This window comes from Cucumis melo, chromosome 4, assembly GCF_025177605.1.
Source record: "Cucumis melo cultivar AY chromosome 4, USDA_Cmelo_AY_1.0, whole genome shotgun sequence".
NCBI classification, from domain to species: Eukaryota; Viridiplantae; Streptophyta; class Magnoliopsida; order Cucurbitales; family Cucurbitaceae; genus Cucumis; species Cucumis melo.
Window position 1 is genome coordinate 13,566,106 of NC_066860.1, and position 22,136 is coordinate 13,588,241.

At 32.5% G+C, this 22,136-nt stretch overlaps 2 long non-coding RNA genes across 7 annotated transcripts; one reads left to right on the plus strand and one right to left on the minus strand.

The window, feature by feature from the left end:
• Positions 1-572: 572 nt before the first annotated feature.
• LOC103489855 (uncharacterized) lies at positions 573-17,154 on the minus strand. Of its 6 annotated transcripts, XR_007820485.1 has the most exons (7): positions 16,964-17,154; positions 16,713-16,861; positions 15,296-16,102; positions 14,453-14,646; positions 13,848-13,920; positions 704-789; positions 573-604 (listed from the first exon to the last, which is right to left on the minus strand). It is a non-coding gene; the product is annotated as an uncharacterized LOC103489855 (long non-coding RNA). The 6 variants fall into 6 exon arrangements; XR_007820486.1 differs by lacking the exons at positions 573-604; positions 704-789 and adding an exon at positions 1,559-1,933; XR_001762679.2 differs by lacking the exons at positions 573-604; positions 704-789 and having other exon boundaries at positions 13,538-13,920; positions 15,296-15,380; positions 15,997-16,102.
• A 1,175-nt stretch (positions 17,155-18,329) lies between these two features.
• On the plus strand, positions 18,330-18,832 carry LOC127149117 (uncharacterized). The gene is made up of 2 exons (XR_007820488.1): positions 18,330-18,484; positions 18,560-18,832. It is a non-coding gene; the product is annotated as an uncharacterized LOC127149117 (long non-coding RNA).
• The last annotated feature ends 3,304 nt before the right edge of the window (positions 18,833-22,136 follow it).

The window sequence follows — 22,136 nt, forward strand, 5'->3', positions numbered from 1 at the left end:
TATCGAACCTAACCTCTCAACTTTTTCTACAAATGTAACAACAATAGAATTGCTAAACTTTGACTCCTAATAGAAAAACTCACTTCGGCATGCCACCCAACGTAACAATTATATTGGGACCTTTAAAGTGACGTTTAAGCACCTTCATTTCAAAGTGTCTTATCGCGTCGACTAACCTTAATTCAATCTGCCTTTCAAAAGACCTATTCCCAAAATGTCTTCTTCTTTAAAACCCCTTCTTTTCAATAGACCTTACATGCAAGATTTATGAAATCAGGCACGAATTGGTGCTACGAAGGAAAAAAAACAAACGGATTAGGTTTTTATATATATGGGTTAGGATGTAAACTTATAAACTTACTTATAAACTTCTTAACAATCTTGATATATTTCGATGGAACATCTGCAAACCTAAGGAGCCAGATTGGAAATGCATCTCTGATGGCAACACTAATAGTGTTACTGAACAAAACAACATGTGAAGAGATTGACTTCTCCGCTCCTAGGGTGATGGAGATTGGAATTTTTCCATGTTTACAGATGTATTTCTCCAACTCCATGTTTCGAGAGTGGTCACGTGTCTTACGAGTAGGTCCAGAACCATCTAAGAAAAAAAAATATTATTAGTGCAAACTCATGTAAACTTATGAAATTCACCTAAAGTGTCATCCAAGTCACAAGACTAACTTGAAGTGTCACCCACCAAGGATCCCGTGTGAGGGGATATGCTCAACTCCTGAAACAAATTTTTTGACTCGTAGAAATTGCTCGAGAATGCTGCCATAGTACCTGTAGACATAAAAACAAAAATTAAACAAACGAAAGCATTCTAAATTGAATCTAAAAAAAATACATGGATACATGGTTCGTCATGATTTTTCGTCACTTGATCTATTTTGAGGAGATAATTGTTCATCATCATCGTTTATGAAGTCGTCAACGAGATGTCGAACAATTGGTCTTCTAGCATTGTAAGATTAACGTCAATTGTAGGATTAATGTCAACTCAACACAGAGTGTTATCCTCAATGTGTTCATCCTCACGATGTTTGACAATAATTTTCAATACATCCAATTGTTAATTTAAAGCATTCCTTACTTTGGCACATCCCATATATGTTTATTTTGGACCATTTGAACAACTTTTCAACTGCTACCATAGTTTAGGTCCTCGAGATGAAAGTCTTGTTGTGCTTGGATCACGAGAATGGATGGTTCCTCAATAAACCAAAAATGTCACATGTTGATTGGTTTGTATCCCAATTCCACCCATGTCCTATTACTTTTGTTGTTATATGTGTCAAAATCTACACTTGAATATCTAAACATGTCGTCTCAGCCCATATTGAAAGTCCAACACTCATCTAAAACACCATAGAAATTATTGTCAATACTTCCATCGCCATTGTTTTCACCAACTACCATGTCTCCACTATTTTGTGTAGTGCATCGAGAATCATGCTCTACCATGTGAAATCGTTTCCCATTAGTGAAAAACAGTGTGAGATAATCAAATAAACTTTTAGTTAATTCTAAAGTAAATGACTGTTGTAATAACTAGAGGGACAACAGAAGAGTATAACACAAGAAACTTTGGTAACCCAGTTCGGCAAATGTTGCCTACGTCTGGAGAACTATACACGACCCTGATGAGTAATATTATTAAGATTCACACTTAGTCAATATACATCGATACAGCATACGATCTTTGTTCAACTATATGACTATTTAACATGCTCATTTGCTTCTGTCTTCAGGCTCCCCTTGAATGCATGATTGAATCTTCTCGATCGACGACATCTTCATCGTCTCTCAGAGTTTGTTGTGACTACTTTGATCATTGCTTCGTCATTCACCTTACTCATCATCACAATCATCTTATATCTTTTTGTCGATTGATTCCCTCGACTGAATTCGTTCCTTATATATATATCTGCAATATATATATATATATTTCTTCAAGTATAAATCACAGAGATATTAATGCAAGATTCCTAAAATAAAGGAGGATCTTTTTATCTTTTGGAAATTAAATATCTTATCACTTAAAAAGATAATCTCATAAATAGTTTTTGACAAAATCCCAACAATTAGAAATGCTTCCACTATAAGAGCGAACCTCAGATGAAGGTTCTATTACAAATGAGAAGAAATTATTACAACAGTTTTCTCTCTCTTGTATTTGTAGAACCTGAAATTTAATATCTATGAATATAAACCCTCAAATAAGATATATCAATTCTCAAAGGGGTCTTTTCAAAAATATAACAAAGTGGCAAAGTATTTACACTGTATAGAACAATTTCGAAAACAGAAAAAGCTCATGGGCTCACCGTGTAAAATACCTAAAATGTCTCATCAATAACTTGCATAATATATTTACGATCGTTTAGATTTGGTTATTGTTTGGTACGTAATCGTTTAGATATGGCTACAATTTATTTTTTTTCAATTCTATCATTTAATTTTGTTACACGATCGTTTAATTTGGTTGCGTTTAAATTTGATTGCACGATCATTTAGATTTAATCGTTTAGATTTGGGGACTCAAATATACACAATTTTTTTTCAAAATTAATTTTGTCGGTACACGATCGTTTAGATTTCTCTAAATAATAATATGTTTTTTTACACGATCGTTTACTTTTTTTTACACGATCATTTACATTTGGCTACTCCAATCTAAATGATTTTTTTCAAGATTCTTTATATACAATCTTTTATTTTTTTTCCACAATCTTTTACTTTTTTTACATGATCGTTTACATTTGGCTACTCCAATCTAAATAATTTTTTTCAAAATTCTTTATACACGATCTTTTAGATTTTGTTATTTTATGTATACAATCGTTTAGAACCAAATCTAAACGATGTAAAAAAAGAGAAAAAGAAGAAAGACGATGAAAAGAAATCACAAAGAAAAAAAGAACATAAAATAGTGAGTGAAATTTAAAGTTTGAAATGCGTACTTGTGATAATCCATTGTTTCTTTACAATCGTTAAGGATGTACCAATGTGTGAGCTGTTTTTCTTCCAATGATAGATTTTGTAAAGTTGACGCCCCTAATGGTCGTACTCTCTGCCTGAAAACTTCAAATTCACCAAGTACCTCATAATCTAGAATACTATCATCATTTTGCTCATCTCTATCGAATCGCGTTTCAATCCTATTTAGATATCGCGAACGAAAGTTTCCTAATTCATTCATCACATATGCTTCTACAATCACCCTGGACGTGTTTTATCTCGGACAAATTGTTTTAACGTTCATAAACTTCTTTCAATGGGATACATGCAACCATAACTAACTGAACCAACAAGTTTGGTTTCATATGGTAGGTGAACGACAAGCTATTCATTAAATGAAAGAAGATAGGTGGGAATATTATCTCCAATTTACAAAGTATGACTATGATATCGAATTGCAATCGGTTCAAATCACTTATACGTATCGCTTTCGGCACACGTCACAAAAAAATTCACATAATTCAGTAGCAGTAGTGGACACATTTTTTGATAAATATGCTTGTACACCAATAAGGAGAAGTTGATTTAGCAAAACATGATAGTTGTGTGTTTTAAGACCTGATATTTTCATGTCTTTTTCATTCACACATCATGAAATATTAGGAAAAAATCTATCAAGAAACTTAATTAATTTCAAAAACTTGCAAAATGCAATTCACTCACTATTAATCAACATGTACATTACATGTGGTTTTACAAATCTATTACCGACTTCTCTTAAGTGTAAACCCTTTCTTATTTTTAAATCTTGTAGGTCTAATCGAGCATTTGTGATATCTTTCGTTTTTCCTTCAATATTCAACAATGTACCAACCCAAGTTGTCACAAACATGTTTTCGATATGCATTACATCCAGTTTATGATGTAGTATGGATCAATAAAGAAGTTTGAAAAAGATACTTCTCTTAGTCCAACTGAGAGCTTGCTTCGCTTCAATGGATGTTTACTTAGAATAAGAAAATTCAGCGAATCTAATTGTCGTAAGATATCATCTTTGTTCGTTTCAACTGAAGGAGACCTACACTCTACCTTTTCATCATATTGCTTATTTTTACGCCAAGTGTGGTTATTTAGAAGATAACGACGATTTTTCATTAAAGATATTTTTTCTCTTATCCCGAATGACAATTTATCTTTCATGTATATGGAAAATATCTAATAGCCTTTTGTACTCCACCCAGATAAGTCATCATATGCAAGGAAGTCATTAATGGTCCACAACAAGGTTGCATATAATTAAAAGAACTCACTGGTAAGAGGTTCGTAATCATTAACATGAAATTTTGCAACCTCTAAAAATTGGGACACTCCCCCTCTATATTCCATCGATAATTTATTTTTCACATTGATCCAATCTTTGTTCATCATTAAAGACTTAACAGAAAAATAGGTTTGATTATTGAAAGTTAGCAAAATTGGAGTTGAAAAGATTTAAACTACAGATCTCTTGATCTTTAGCATATATAAAAACAATAGAATTTTAGGGAACAAAGAGATTTCAAGGCAAAATTAATAATCTAGCTAAATAAATTACATATAGGAAGAGACAGGGTAGGTAGCGGCACCGTAGGACAGGGGTGGATGTGAAGAAAATGGTGAGGTGCGGCGATGTTCTCCTGGATAGGGTTCTCAATTTTTCTTCTTCTCCTTCTTTCAGATCTATGAAATACAAATCTGAGATGGTTTTTTATGGAGAAATCCTGACACAACCCAATGAGTATCAGAGTGCCATATAAATCCCAACGCATTACTTAAAGCGTCGGGAGTGCCCTTATATCTCCAACCGCGTACATACACGGCGTTAGGAGACACAACATCATTCTTTAAATGTTTTTTTCGACCGATAACTCGTGGTATGCATCAAGACTTTCTTGTAACTTGCAACAACTAAATAGGCCCATCGCGAGTTCATCTATATCTCCCTATGTAGTGCAACAAAGCATCTAGAGATGGTAACTAACTACCAATGCATACTTTAGGCATCGGGAGATACTATATCTCCCAATGCTATTTTGTTCGATGGTTTGAAGGTACGTTAAGAGATCCATAATTTCTTTTAGTGATGGTACGATTTCTTAACTTTCAACATAGATGCTCGTGACTTTGTTTTTTATTTCACCCATAACATCTCAAGCCACTAGAGATAATTATTGATCTATTTTCATTTAGCAAATGTGATACTTTAATTGCATTTTCAACAAAATTTCTTTTGTGTGTTAGTTGAGTTGCACTTGTGTTTAACCAAACATTCTTAAAGTTAACTAGTATTTAATTTATAGTTACTAAGCTAATTTGGGTATATTTGATGTAATATATGTGTAGTGGGAAGTGGACCATTGTCTGCAAAACAAAACTATATTCATTTTCGTGCAATATTCTAGAAGATTATGGTGTGAATCTAGTTTGTGAATGCTAATATGGGCTACGCTTTTGCAAACCAAAGAGCCCACCGCTACCCTTGAGCTCTATGATCAAATGCTGAGTGATAAGTGTTAAACCTCGAATTTCTATGACCTTTAGGACTTGTTAAGCTTTGGTAAAAGAAAGAGAAACCTTAAAAAATTTGGTTCCAAAGTCAAGTGTTGTTTGGAGTTTAAGTTTAAATGAGATTCAAAAGTATCATGTAAGTATCTTTTGGTAAGTGGGAAGAAGGAAAACTAATGAACGATGGAAAAGTTAGTTGTTAGCCAAAGTAAGTGTTTTGGACAAAAATATCTCGGGATAGAGGCTTTAGGACTCGATCCTCTTCGACAGAGATAAGAGGTAGAGTAAAGGTAAAAGTGAAATCTCGGTGCTTTCAGGGCTATGGCATCTAAGATGAAAGACAAAAAGGTTTTAGAGTTGGAACTCGGGACAATTTCGATGCTTTTTTTATCGAGATGAAGGACAGAAACTAAATAATTTAAGATCTCGGGAATTCTTGAGACTATGTTCAAAAGAAATTGGAAGTTTGAAGGAAAAGCTGAAAGAAACTCAGGTCGTCTCGAGGCTTTGTTTGTCCGAGACTCGAAGCAAACAAGTATACAAAAGTTCTCAGGCAACATCTCAGTGTTTGTCTGGCCGAGAAATGAGCAAATCGTGATGAATCTCTAGCCAATATCGGCAGAGATCACTTATTGTACGTGTGATGGACATGTTTTCGAAAGTTTTCGACGTGCAAGATTAGCATTTTAAGGACGCAAGGGGTGTTTTTAAAGGTAGAAAACCCTCTTTTCTCTCAATTCTCCCCATTTTTAGCTCAAAAGAGCATAGTAGAGAGAAGTATGGTAAGAGTTTAGTGTTCTTGGAAGTTTGGAAGCCACAACAGAGATTAGTGCAGCCAAGCATCAATTTGAGTGTTCGAGTGAGAGACATCTGAGAAGTTGTTGTCTTTGGCGAGTTAGAGCTAAAGAGGAAGGGTTAAAGACCTAAGGTTTAGATGCAAGTAAGCTAAAGCTCCTTTTCCTTGTTTAAGACAATTTAGAGCAAGTTACAACTTTTGGTTTGTTGACCTGGACTCTAAATTTGATTAGGAGTTTATCAGAGTTAGGGCAAGCTTGGTAGAAGTAGTTCTAAGCAAGCCAAGGTTGTCGAGACTTCAAAAGAGTTCAAGGTGAGTTAAAAAAGGGTTTTCCTTGAGAAGAAAGAAAGGATAAAGGAAGAAGTTGTTGAAAGGTCAGCTGGTGTCATTTAAGAGGGGAGCGATATCGGTTGGCTTCACGTCACCGTCTTGGGTCTAGAGAGGAGGTGCTCAAGATGAGGTGTGACGATAAGACTGATAAGGATTAGGAAGTTGCCACCATGAATTAATGAATTAAAAGAACTATTTTAGTACATCTTCATGTTATTGAATGATGATATATATATATATATATATATATATATATATATATATATATATATATATATATATATATATATATATATATATATATATATTATTTTACTAAAGCTAGTTGTCATAGCAACTTTTTGTTTTTCAATGTTTGAAAGCTAAAGTTAATATATGAATGAATAAGACTATGATACAATTGGGTATTTCTCTATTCGTATAGATAAGAGTAAATTGCAAAAGTTAATACACTTATGTGTTTTATAATGATGAGGGAAGAGGGAACATTTGCATTAAATTTTAGAGAATGATTGAGAGCAAGAATGGCAAGGAATTGAGAGTAAAATTTATCTCTGATATTGAAATGGCTCGAGGCAAGATGAGGGTATTAATTGGTTGTATTAGCTTAGTGAAGATGACTTTGTGCACCTCTTACTATTTTCTCCTTTAGTGTCTTGTTAAAAGAAATTATTTCAATGATAGAATGATTTTAGGTAGGTCGTTTAAAGAATAGGAAACATATACAAGAATTGGTAACTATAACATAAAATATAATCAAATGAATACAACAATGTACGTGCAATAGGACAACAAATTATATAAAATATAATCAAATGAATACAACAATGACGAGCCTCTCTCCTAATTTTAGAGATGATGATCCTCTCCCCTGCATTTTGGAGATGACGATCATCTCCCCTACATTTTGGAGACAACGATCCTTTTAACTTTATGTTGGAGATGACGACCCTCTAGGCTGCATTTTGTAGATGACAACTCTTCCAATACCCTACCTTAATGTTCTTGAATGGCTTGTAATGCTCTTGAAAGTTCAGAATATCAATATTAAAAAGCTTATGCTTATAACCCTTTTGGTGTTTTGTTATCTTTTCAAATCTTGCTAAGATTTGATGTTAAAATCAATTCATCAAATTAGACTAAATCAAGCTAATTTTGAAGTGAGTTTTCTTAGAACTTAATAGTGACTATCTTATATTCTATTTTTTGTTGGATTTTATGTCTTAAACATCATAGATAGTAAATGTAATTCATTGACCATCATTAATAAAGTGTTATTTTTGTAATTTCAGTAAAATGTTATTGATTATTAGTTTTATCTTAATCACCTATATTCAATAAACTAACATCCTAAGTTGTTTGATGAGTTTTGAACTGTATATAGAGACACACATGGATCAATGTGTTAGGCCTTGATGGCGTATCACCAATGCAACGAAGGCCTTACAGTAAGGATACTGTGTGAAAAGAATACTGGTGGAAGAATGCCTTTCACGAAGGAATTAAGCGATGAAAGACCTCTACGCAAAGAGAATTATGCAACGGAATAACTGGGCAAGTTGAGCTACTACACCTAGAAACAGTGATGTGACCCTAATGTCAGTAGGTCGACGATTGATTGGACCCTACCTCCAATCCGAGTTTAAAATGAGTGTTAATATAGACATGGAGCGTTTCGAGATTGGACCACTTCTCGCTGCCAGCAAGAGTAAATCATTCCAGCATGGGAAACCTCACCTGAGAGATCTATAAATAGAGGAATTCGGGTTATTTTGAAGTTTCTTTTACTCTAAATTTGCTGAGAAGGAATCGAGGGTGCATCCAAGGATTTAAGATAAGGAACGAACTCATTTTCCACAAGGATTCTGAGAAGTGTAAGGGAGACTCTTGGCCAAGGAAGCTAGGCTATGAAGCTCGTTGATTGTGACTGTGAGTGGTTCCTTACAAATCTTTCTTAAAAGGAAAAGAATTTCTAAAAGATTTTTGAATCCTTAACCCTATTTTTAAACGAGTCACGACTATCCATTCTTCGCAATCCTCCTCAATTGGGTCTTCTTTGTTTTAGAAGTCTGTCGTCATGATCCTTTGTTGGAATCACCTTTGTTCTCAATACTTGTTCCTTTATGTGTAACACACGCTTGTCTTTCTTCATAGGCCAAACTTTCTTACACTTCCAGGGGCTACTCTTGAAGTATATGCGAGGGGTCTACAACATACTTTCGCAATATTGAAATGTGGAAGACATTATGAATTCTACACAACTCCATAGGCAACCTTAACTTATAAGCCACTGGTTTCACATGTGCTAGAATCTCATAAGGTACTACAAATCTTGGGCTTAGTTTTCCCTTCCTTCCAAATCTAATTACACCCTTCCATAATCACAATTTAAGGAAAATCTTATCTTAAACTTCAAATTTCTAAGTTCTGCGATGATTTTCCACATAATTCTTTTGCCTGTCACGAGCAACATTCAGATTTTCTCTAATCACTTTGATGCTCTCTATCCTCGTCTGGACTAACTTTAGTTCATAGAGCTTTCTCTTGCCTACTTCTTCCCGACAAAACCGATGTAATTCTACAACGCCTACTATATAATGCCCCAAAGTGGGTCATTCCAATGATAGAATGGTAACTATTGTTATAAACGAATTCAATCAAAGAGAAATCTTCATCCCAACTTCCTTTGAATTGTAGAACGTAGGTTCTTAACATGTCTTCCAATATCTGAATTGTTCTTTCAAATTGACCATCGGTTTGAGGATGGAACGAATGTTAAAATGCAACTTAGTTCCTGAGGCTTCTTGCAACTTTGGCCAAAACTTAGAAGTGAAACATGAATCTCGATTCAAAATTACAGATACTCGGGTTCTATATTGGCTTACAATTTTATCAACATGCAACTTAGCTAGTTGATCTAATGGAAATGTTTTCTTGATGGGCATAAAGTATGCGTCACTCGTGAATCTATCCACAATCACCCAAATTCCATCACAACCATTAGGTATTCTGGGCAATCCAAACAGAAAGTCCATTATTATATGCTCCTACTTACACTTTAGACTTGGTAAAGGGCACAACAATCCACCAGCTTTTTAGCGTTGCAGGTTGACTTGTTGCCAAATTAATCTTAAACTTAGCTATCTCTCGCTGCATACCTAGCCACCAATAATAAGCTTTCAAGGTCTTATACATTTTGGTACTTCCAAGATGCATCGCGTAAGTTGAACTATGTGTTTCTTCCAAAATACTCTCCTATAACACCTTAATATTTGAAACACATAATCTTCATTCTTTAGCAACGCCCCATCACTTCTGAACGCATATTATCTGTTCATCTTTCACATCTTACTTCTTTTGTCAACTTTCTCAACACGGGATCTTCTGGTTGCTATTTGACAATCACTTCTTCCAATGTGGCCTTTACTTGAAAGCGAGCTATTAAATTTCCATCTAATCATGCATTTAAGATAGTTCTAAAATCTCTTAATTTCCTTAGCAAGGCTAGTTCCTTTTATTAGAGCTTTTTTCAATCAATGCGTCAGTTACAACATAACCTTCCCGAGGTGGTAGGCAATAGTGTAATCATAATCTTTAATAATCTCCATCCAACGCCTCTATCTCAAATTCAACTCATTTCAATCAAATATGTACTTCAGACTCTTATGATCAGTGAAAATGTTACACTTTTCTCCAAATAGATAGTGCCTCCAAATCTTCAACGCGTGGACAATGGCTGTCAACTCTAAATCGTGTGTTGGATAATTACGTTCATGTAACTTTAATTTTCTAGATGCGTAGGCTATCACTATCCCCCCTTGCATTAGGACACATCCTAAACCTTAGCTTGGTGGAATGCGTCGCAAAAGACTTCAAATTCTTTTTCGGCTGTAGGTAGTGCGAGAATAGGTGTAGTAGTAAGTCTGTGTTTTAATCCTTGGAAGCTCCTTTCACATTCATGAGTCCACTCAAATCCCGTTGCTTTCTTTGTGAGTGTTGTCAAAGAAAGGGCTAGCTTGGAAAATCCTTCGACAAAACGTCTGTAGTGGCCCACTACGCCAAGAAAATTTCTAACTTCAGAAACTACTTTGGGACGTTCCCAACTTTCAATCGCATCAACTTTTTGTGAATCAACCTTCAGTCCATCAAATGATATAATATGTCTAAGAAACACCACTTGGTTCAGCCAAAACTCACACTTATTAAACTTCGCGAACATTTTCTTTTCTCGCAGTGTTTATAGCATAATCCATAAGTGTTCTGTGTGTCTTGTCGCGTCTAGTGAGTAAATCAAACTGTTATCAATGAAAACAATGACAAATTGGTCCAAGTAGTGATGAAACACAATGTTCATCAAGTCCATAAAAGTAGTTGGGCATTGGTCAATCCAAAAGGCATCACCAAAAACTAAAAACGTCCGTAATACGTTTTAAAGACTATCTTCGATATATCTGATTCCTTAATCTAAAGTCGATGGTAGTTTAAACCCAAATCGATGTTGGAGAATACTGAGGCTCCTTTAGTTGATCAAAGAGGTCATCTATTCGTGACAAAGGATACTTATTCTTGATTGCCACCTTGTTCAATTGTCGATAATCAATATATAGCCTCAATGATTCGTCTTTTTTTTTTCACAAACAAGACAAGGGCTCCCCAAGGTGAAGACAAGGGCTCCCCAAGGTGAAGTACTAAGTCAGATAACCTTTTCCTAATAGCTCTTGCAATTGGTTCTTTAACTCTTTCAACTGACTTGGTATCACGCGATAAGGAGTTTAAGAAATTAGTGTTGTTCCAGGCACAACTTCAATCGTAAACTCAATTTCTCTTTATGGTTATAGTCCACTCACTTCCTTTGGAAAGACATTTAAGTATTCGAAAACTATAAGTACTATAAGTACACATGCTCATTCTTGTACATTGTCTCATATCTTGTTTATTTTTTATTTATTATTTGTTCTTGCTTTCTTCTTTCTTTTTCTAGTATTTCGGTTTTCTATTTTATTTTACTTATAGATTAGTGTATCTTACATTTTTATCCTTGTACATATGTTTATTTAAATGTTTTGTGTTTGTTTTATGGTCCATTTTATATATTTTTTTGCTAATAGTGTTTTTAATTTTTTTTAATATTTTCAATTAATTTCTTTTAAAAAAACATCCGACGACGGACTCTAGGAAATTTGGGAGTCCAAAATTCTAGAATTCTTGAGGTGAGGAAATCAATTCTTTGGAATTTCGAGATTAATCTCCGATATGTTTTTATCAAAATCTAATTATATTATTTTTATATTTGCTTGATTTGTTATGATGGTTCTTCATATTTTTTTTGTTAAGTCTCATTTTATTTCTATTTAAAATTTATAAATCTTTATAATTAAAGTTTTCAATATTTTAAAATCCTTGCACCTTGAATTTTTCCAAGTTTTAAAATCTTGCACAAACCTACTTTTTCAAAATCATTGAGAAAATTTTTTTCTTTTAAAGTTATAATTTTTTATGTGTTTCAAACGTTCAAGATTTAATTTATGATTTCATAAAATTTCTTAATCAACATTTTCTAATATCATTTTCCTTAAACAAAATCCTACAACGAAATTTAGGAAATTTGGAAGTTCGTTTTTCTAGAAATCTTGAGGTGAGGGGATCACATTCTTTAGGAGTCCAAGATTTGATCCCAAGAAAAAAATGATTTTAATTAATGTTTTAAAAAAATATTTCTTTATTAGAAGGCTATTCGTATGACGAATTTTGAGAAATTATCACTTTCTTGAGGTGAAAAAATTTTCTTCAATATTGGAGAAATGAGGAGTAAAATAAGACATTATTAAAGAAATTAAATAATATTTTTAATTAAAGATTTGAAATTTTGTCACCGTTTTCTTAAATGGGTGTTATGGGGTACTAACCGTCTACCTTCCTTATACACAAATTACTCCCGAACTCAATTCTAGTTTTTGCAGACTATTTTTTATGATTTTATTTAAAAATTATTTACTTTATTTCAGTGTCCAATCACACCATAAAAAAGATTGGTGACGACTCCTTTTTATTTTGTTTTAAAACTAACTTTTTTTTAGGACGTCGGCCGCTCCGTGTCATCTCAAGCACATGGCGACAATCACTTTATAGTAGCATTACCTTGATATCGTCATTGATATATAGTAGCCTATTAGAGATATATTACTTATCGATGCTATTAGTGATATATATCTATTGCTATTACTGATAAATATTATTACTAATAGCAATAGATCAAGAATATCATTAATAGTAGTTATGAAAAACATCAATTGATAGACTAATTAAACCTCGTCAATTCAAAATTGATATGTTTACAAAGAAGATATCACTTATAAATATTCTTCCAATGATATCGTTTACAGTTGTTATGAGCGATATTCTTCTAATTAGATAACGGGCCTTCGATGACAGTTAAATGCTGTCATTAAAAGCTTTCGTGACAGTTTTTTGCAGTCATTGATGCGACAGTCATGGAAAGTATTTTATGACAATTCTCCAAAACTGTCACGAAATGCGATTTTTTTGACATAGAATAAATGTCACGAATTCAATATCTTATGACAGATTATAACTGTCATTGTTTACATTTCATGACAGTGAATAACTGTCATTGTTAATATTGTATAATAGATATTAAATGTCATTATTTATCTTTTATGACACTTATTAACTGTCATTTTTTCACTTTCCATGACATTAATTAACTGTCAATAAAACTTTTTCGATGACAGTTTTTTTTTACATTTAAATGTCATAATTTTGTTTTTAGTCACTGTTTTTCTTGCATTATTTTTTATTCAATCCTGTTTTTCATGTTGCCCTGCCAATTACACAGACCAATACAATCACATATGAAAAAAAACGGTGAACGCTTTAATATAAAGAAATATACACTTTATAATATCGCTTTAAGTGTTAGTACATATATGGTTTGTTATGAACAAACTATTTAAATAACTACATTTAAACCAAAAAATTTCCTACCAAACCTACAAAAATGTCTATACATCAATGAATTGCCACAAATATGGCTTCGCTGCTCGAATGGATTCTGGCAAAACTTAGTAAGAAAATAAAAGGAAATAAAATTGATTCAACAATACAGCACATTCACTTCAACGTTAGACCTTTAGTAGTTATAAGAGGGTTGTGTTATTGATAATATTGATTTGTTATAAACAATAAATACCTTAACTCCATGCTTTGTCCGTCATAGATTGGTCTGAAAAGTTGCAAGTTAATGTAATCCATCTTCAGGTAATCTACACATATAAACATTATACAACCACAAAAACACACAAGTTAATTTTTTAATATTCATACCCCCAGCCATTCTCTGTCGGATATCACTTATAAATGAATTTTAAATATTGGATTCTTCTTTTAAGAGGAAAAAAAAGAAATCAATAATATTGGGTTAGGCCCATAATTACAAACTATAGAAATAAGGCCCATAATTACAAACTATAGAAATAAGGCCCATAATTACAAACTATAGAAATAACGTCGTAATTACAAATTATAGAAATAACATTTAAATCAAGGGAAGTACAAAAATAATACTAAGTTGTGATGTTAAAAAGGGAAACTAAAGCAGAATTGAAAGTGACTATAAATAACTTCTAAAGTTCACAAGTCATACATGATTGTCATCAATGCAGTAGCAAAAGCTAAAGGGAGCTAGCCTCCTTGGTCAAACTTGTAAAGGACAAAACTCAAATATATCAATTCCACAGTACCAATAGTGAGAATGTAAGTGATTATGAAAAGGATGTGAGTTTTCCATATCATTACCATTATGAGTACTAGGAAAGAGGATGTGAGTGTCATCACAAAAACCACAGCTATTCCATATTTATCTCTAGAACATAAACTTGCCCTTCGTACTTATCTGATATATAAACCACTTTTACTCTTGGAAAGCATCCAAGTGAAAGTGATTGCTGAATTATTGAGAATGTTTCTACACTTCTATAATTGCACAAGACCTATTAAAAAACAACATTCATTTTAGAATTCAACCCAATACATCAAATAATTAAATTTATAATAGTTCCCATTGCATTTCTTAATAACTTCAAGATAAATCACAAGAAAACACGTACATTAATAAATATGTAATTTAAATATTTTAGTTGGCAAACTAAAACATTTTTAAATAGACCTTTTTAGTAGTGCCACTTATTTCAAGAATAAGATGTCTAACTCCAATCTTCAAGGCTTAATTGTAAACATATAAACTGAATTCAAATTTATAACAACAATAAACAAATATTCAAAACTACATGTTTGTAAACCTTTCCACCATACCCTAACTTCATAAGAACATTACACTTGTTACGATTATTACTAATAGTTGTAGGTATCATCATTATACTTATTATTAACAAAAGTGCACTTTTAAAGCATAGAAAACATTTTCACCAAAACTAAAATGATACAAAATGATACAAAATATACTTTAAACAACAATAGTCAAATATGTATTTTGGTAGGGATGTAGAAACTACTTAAATAGATTGAAGCCCACAATTTTCAATCTGAAAATCTACTTCCCATACTTAAGATGACTTTCTGGATTGGTTCTTGAAGTGAAAAAAAAAATCTATGTTAAATGAACTCAACTTGCAAAAGTACCTTGAACTTGATAAGAAAAGACATAAGGCATTACAAGCTTCTTTTGGAGAAGATATCTTGTTATTCAACTCCCACAAAGAGGTCTCTATCATATAAGAAAACATCGACAATAATGTGAAAGTACTTGGTCATAGTGCTTCAGATAAAAGTAGATTATATTTTTCTGCATATGCTTAAATATATTGACAGTAAAAAGTAGATTATATGTTCTAATTGAAGGCCTACAATTCAAGTTTCTATTTTTCTGCATATGCTTAAATTTATTGACAGCTCTAGTTAATCTCAATAAGCACCCTTAACCTATGTACTTAGAGAAACATACAAGCAGCCTGAATAATCCCCAACACAAAACATCTTTATTTTAAACTACCAAAAATCTTCATAAACCAAAAACGAAGCAATAACACACAACTCAAACTTCATTTACAATAAATTTGTAGCTTAGAAGATAAGAAGAAGCAAACAGAGATACAAGCATGTACCAGCAAGACATAAAATTATTGCTTGGAAAATGATTTTACAAAGAGAGTTTCAATTGAAAATTCTTTAGCCATGAGCGCAAATAAAATGTAGGCAGAGGCAATATTCACATTATGACCTTAGTTACATATATTTCCCTTTCGTCAAAGCATATAAGCTACAACAACAAAAGGTAATATCAAGTGAACAAAAGTTTGATATAGTAGGATTAACCAAGTTACCACTCGTCAGATTACTTCCATTTGAAGTGAAGCATAATCCAGTGGCAGAATCTCTGTGACCTTTCAGTGTATTCAAATCTAACAGGTGATGTTTCTTGTTTTGATCCTACATTTGACAATCAAAAGAGAAAAAACTAAGAATAAGAGAAATATCAAAGCTATTTAATGCATCAAGTAAACAATATATGGATTTAGAACATTTCAATCCGAATACAACTATTTTCCTCTGCAAATCAGACTAGAATAACACGTGAACGTTCGACATACACCTTATGAACTAAAAAAAAAAACAAATGCAGAAAGGATCTTAATGCAGCACAAGACTTTGACATAGCTTTCTAAATCCCCAAGTGTAATTTCCTTAGAATCAATGGCGCTCTGTATGCTACATTTCAAATTATCAAGTTTAACAGCAAACTCATCAAAAAACTTCTCCAAAATTCTTAAGTTCTCAGTGTGATACCCAAAATTTCCTCTTTCCCCCGATTTTTATTCCCAAATAAATTTAGCTCATCTATACTTCACCCACGAACAAATCCAAGAGAAAAGCCAACAGCAAAAACAAAAACAGAAGTTGGAAAAACAGCAATTGATGAAACTTTAACTTTGGAAATGGCCAGAGCACATAAAAACCCAAAGAGAAATATGAACAAATGTCTCTTATGATCGATGCCAACGGAAACCAAAAAATTACGGAATTGATCTGAATCACTTACAAGTCCATTATCATCCCAGCCGCTGTATCTTGCGGGGTTCGTCAGATTGTAATCTGCGGTGGAACAGAATATGGATGTTTTTGGAAGGCATCTCTTCTAGTAATGGATTATGAGATTTGGATTTTGCCGGTGAAATAGAATATTGGGAGCTGGGAAATGAAGACAGAAAAAGCAAATGGATCTATTAGAAATGAGGAAATTCATTTAGAGAGGAAAAATTGAAAGAAAATCCAATCACACGTCGTTCGAACCACTGATTTTGCGTGAGGGAGGAGACGGCCGACGTTCGAATCGAAAGGAAAGGGATTTTGCGTGAGGGAGGAAACGGGTACCGGAGGAAACGTCTATCGGTAGTGTGCGCCGAGGGTTTTGCGGGAGCGATTTTGCCGAAGGGAAGGGGAGTTGCGAGGGACCGTCGAGGGTTGTGTGTAAAGGGTTTTGGTAAAAATTCTTTATTTTTTTATTTTAAAATATACAATTAATTTTTTAAATCCCTTTACATATTATGACACCAAATAACTGTCATTTACTTGGGAATTCCGAAATCACCGTCTTTTCCCGCTAAAAATCCACTTTTTGACATTTAATGACAGTTATTTGTTTCATCCTTTCAATTTGGGAAGCAACTAACGGTCATAATAGGCGATTTTTCTTGTAATGTAATGCAATCATTGATAGATAATATTAGCGATATTATTTTATGTTGATAACAATATAGAAAAATTACTTATAGTAGCTATCAGGAATATGATCAATTGATAGCAACATCTCTGATAAAATATATTAGTAATAGAAACTAATACCACATTTCTCAAATTGAAAGTTATCACCGATAGCAGTTATCGGCGACATCAGCTATCTATAACAACCGATACCATATTTCTCAAATTGAAAGTTACTCTACCCTTCAGTGACAATCATTGATAAAAGTTATAGCTAATATTTGTTATTAATTATTTCAACTGATAACATATTTCTCAAATTAAAAGACTTTGTTCATAGCACCTATCATCGATAGCGACGTATAATAGCTATCAATGATAGCTTTCAATTTAAGAAAACAAGGAAAAAGTACTCATAGTGGCAATAAGTTAGCACTGCTATCAGCAATGACAATCGATAAAAGCTATCAACGATATTCACTAATTGTAGCTATTAGTGATAAATTTCAACGTGAAAAAATCGAGAAGTGCGTGAAATAATCATTTCTCAAATTAAAAGATATTAGTGATAGCATATATCACTGGTAGCAATTATATGCGATAGATGTTATCGTTGAATAATGCTATCCGTGATAGTTTTAAATTTGAGAACGACAAGAAACACCCAAAATAGTAGTTGGATGTGGGTATTTTAGTCTTTTACTATTTTTGTGTATATATGCAATTATTTTATTCTTGTGCTATATATCCTATTATGTTAAATTTTGTTGTCATTTATATAACTATTCCTATAATATATATGAAAAAAAATTATAAGTTAAAAATTTTTAAATTATATTTTTATATTTTTTTTCTAATAGTTACATATCCAAAACAAAATTCATGTAAAAAAAATAAACAAGACATCACATGATAATAAAATGAAAATGAATAAAGGAATTAAAGAATAGCCAGAACAGACTTCTATTTTATTATTATTTTTTTCTAATACCCTTTCTTTCTCTTATTTTTCAAGGTGTTTATGAGGAAAGAATAAGGTTGAACGATGTACTCTTGAAAACCATTGTTAAGGACAAAGTCTCCACCAAATGCAACCTCCACCAATATATGGTAAGGACTTTGTGTTCCTAGAATTTAATTTGGATCATGTAGGGTTTTTCTCCATTTTTGTATGTAAATCCCTAGGTACCGTGTGGATGGTGGTTTCTGTTTTCTTGGAGGAGAAGGAAATTAAGAAAGAGTTTGTTGGTTATGGAGGCCAGTTCTTTTAAGGGTTTTGAATGAGGATGAGGATGAGGGAATGTGGAGGTTGTGAATTGCTAGTTTATTGCAAAATTCACGTGTTGTTTCAAAATAATTAAAAAGGGAGCGGACAAAAATATAGTTGGCTACAACTGCGTAATTAAGTTAATTTATATCCGATTCCAGCCCTTCAAATATAATATTGAATTTTCTATATTTGCTCCTCTGTTTTCTGTCCCTTCATGTACCTAAATTTTCACCATCCACTTATATGTGGATAATGGGATAAGGTACCATCTTCTAGGTTGGCTTTTTTTACAATTTTCCCTTTTGCTTCAATGTATTATTTGTTAGAATATGAGCTAAATTATTGGTATTATAGTTTCAATTCTATTTTCATTGAACATTATTCATATTTTCAGACCCTCTGTGGGCTTTATGACGATGCACACTTTTGATTGATTTGTAATTTGCTTTGTTAGGTTGTACGTTAATTTTAAGTAGCAATAAGTTAGGTTAGCTTACTAATCTAATGAGGACAAGTATTGTCCTAATCAACTTAGAATTGAACCAAACAACTATTGAATTAGGCACTTAATTTCTAACTTCCTAAACTTAATGCAATTAAGACGAAGTGAATTTTGCATGTTTGTCATTAGATCAACTCATACTAGTTAGTTGTTCATGACAATTTAATTAACTTTTCTTGTTAAATTTTGTGGGGATAACAATTACTTAATTCAGTGACGATAATTTAATGACCAAGTACTTTAAATCGGAAAAAATCTATACAACTCAAGCTAGAGTGTCTCTCTTATTGATTTAAAACTTCTATTTTTCGCATTTATTTTATGCAATTTATTCTTTTGCATCAATCCATTACAAAACTTTCATTGATTACCTTCGAGCTACAAATTATTTAATCAGGAAAGTGTTCGACCTCACTTGTACTACTTAGTAGTATAGGTAGCATTGACCGATATATTAATAAATTTCATTTGATTGAGCATTTATAGGCGACAGTAAAAGTTTACATCAATTCTATTAACTTTTTTCAAATATTACCGATAATCTTACCCAAATCTCATATTTTTAAATTTTCTTCAAATTTGGTTATCTTTAACAAGTTTTATACCCAATCTTATATATTTCAAGTTTTCTTCGAATTTTGTTATCTAAAAAATATTATACCCAAATCTTACCTAATTTTCAATATGTTAGACCAATTTTTGTTTAACAAGGTTCAAGTTTTGGAATTTATATCCTAAAACTTGTCGTTTGTAATTCAAAATCATATTCTATTCAATAAAGTTGTTATTGGAAAATTATTAGTGAAATTGAATACTATAATCTTGAATCCAATAAACTAAGGCCTCGAGGCTATCTTGAGTAAACTTGAACTTTATGTAGAGAAATAAACACGGATCAAGTTCGAGTATATAGCTTAAATAATCTATAGTATATGATTAAGCAGGTTAGACACCTTATTCTAGAGACACCATGGATGCGGCCCGCTTGGTAGTTAGAACAAATAATGTGATCTTTAATCGTTCATGTGAAGACATGAAAAGTGGGAACATTCTACGTAAAGAGTTTACATAAGACTAAAACCATGAAATAGTCATTTTTACGTTATAACATCTATATAAAATTGACTATTTCGATTATTGATGACCTATGTAACTCAATCTTAATCTTAAGCTAACTATGATCTCCTGTTCACACGGGATTATCCTTAAGAATTGAATCCATGTCTTGAACAAGGGATCCCACCCTCTCATTGGCTTGAGAGAGATTTGGTTTATAGGTTGGAACTTAAACTAATTGTTCAATTGTGGATCAGTAGAACTTAAGAAACAAAATGTAATCTCAGGGGTAAGACAATATTTTGACCCAGCCGAGATTACGAACAACCCGTAAAGGATTAACTTACTAATCATAGTTATATCAGATGGACATAAATATATCTATAGTGAGGGGAGTACAACTAAGAAACTTTAATGGAATGACCGGTTAATTAACGAATGCTAATTAGCTCAGTCTAAAAGGGTTTAACCAGTTAATCTTGGATCGTTGGAGTCCATGATCTATATGTCCATTAGGTTTCCACTAGAAGAAATCTAGCCTTTAATGTTGCTTGGCAACCAACATCTTTTCGAGCGTTATTAAAGGCCTTTAATGTCGATTCAAAACTGACAAAGGTCTTCAATGTTGGTTATAAACCGACATCTTTGATGGTGTTATTGAAGACCTTTAATGTTGGTTGGTCTTTAATGTCGTTTTTTCACCGACATTAAAGAGCCTTTTAATGTTGTTTTTAAACCAATATTAAAGATGCCTTTAATGTCGTTTCTAAACTGACATTAAAGGCCTCTTTAATGTCAGTTTAAAAACGACATTTTTGCCTTGTTCTGGGCCAGCTTTTCAAATTTGTTTTTATTAAATTGTTTCATTATTGTCCATTTTTTATGACGACGAAACTGATATTATTTGTCTTGAATTACTTCCGGAAATATTTGTCATTGTATATTGTGAAAAATAAACAAAATTGCTTGCACGCTAGCTATAAAATGCCTACGACTCAATGGCAAAACTTATATTTCTATCTCACCTGCAATGTGTACAAGAATATCTGAAATTCCAGCATACACTTTTCCACACTTCCATATAGAACTACAACAAATATACATCATCCAACACCTACATATAATCATATCAATAAACACAACTATATTCGATACCATAAGACCAACTACTCCAAATCTTCCGATATATCCACCTATATATAATCACATATCAAACACGTATGTTGTCCTCTATGGCAAAACCAATAATAAGCACATACAATGCACAAGATCCAACACCTAAAATTCCATGCATCGTACACTTTTCCACACCTCCATATACAACTACAACAAATACGCATCATCCAACACAGATATAATCACATATCAATAAACACAACTATATTCAACACTATAAGACCAATGACTCCAAATCTTCCAATATATCCACCTATATATAATCACACATATCAAACAATGCATGCTGCCCTCCATGGCAAACCAATAATAAACACCTGCAATGCACAAGATCTAACACCTAAATACCAGCACACTTTTCCACACTTCCATATTACTATACAACAAATACGATCATCTAACACCTAAAATACCAGCACACTTTTCCATACTTCCATAGAGTACTACAACAAATACAATCATCCAACACTTATATATATAATCACATATTTGAATAAACGCACTATATCCAACCACTGTAAGTGAAAACTCAAAATCTAAAGATAATATATAAGATCATGATTAATAACTAATGTATATGTACAATAGAAAGTTCCTCCACTAACTAAAGTGTATGTACAAATTATATAACAAACAACAATTAGTAAGAGACCGTTTGCCCTTCCAAAATTATAGGATTGTCCATCCTTACAAAAACTTAATTCAAAACTTCAAGTAGAAAAACCCAAAACTAAAGTATTTACAAAAACCAGTTCCTT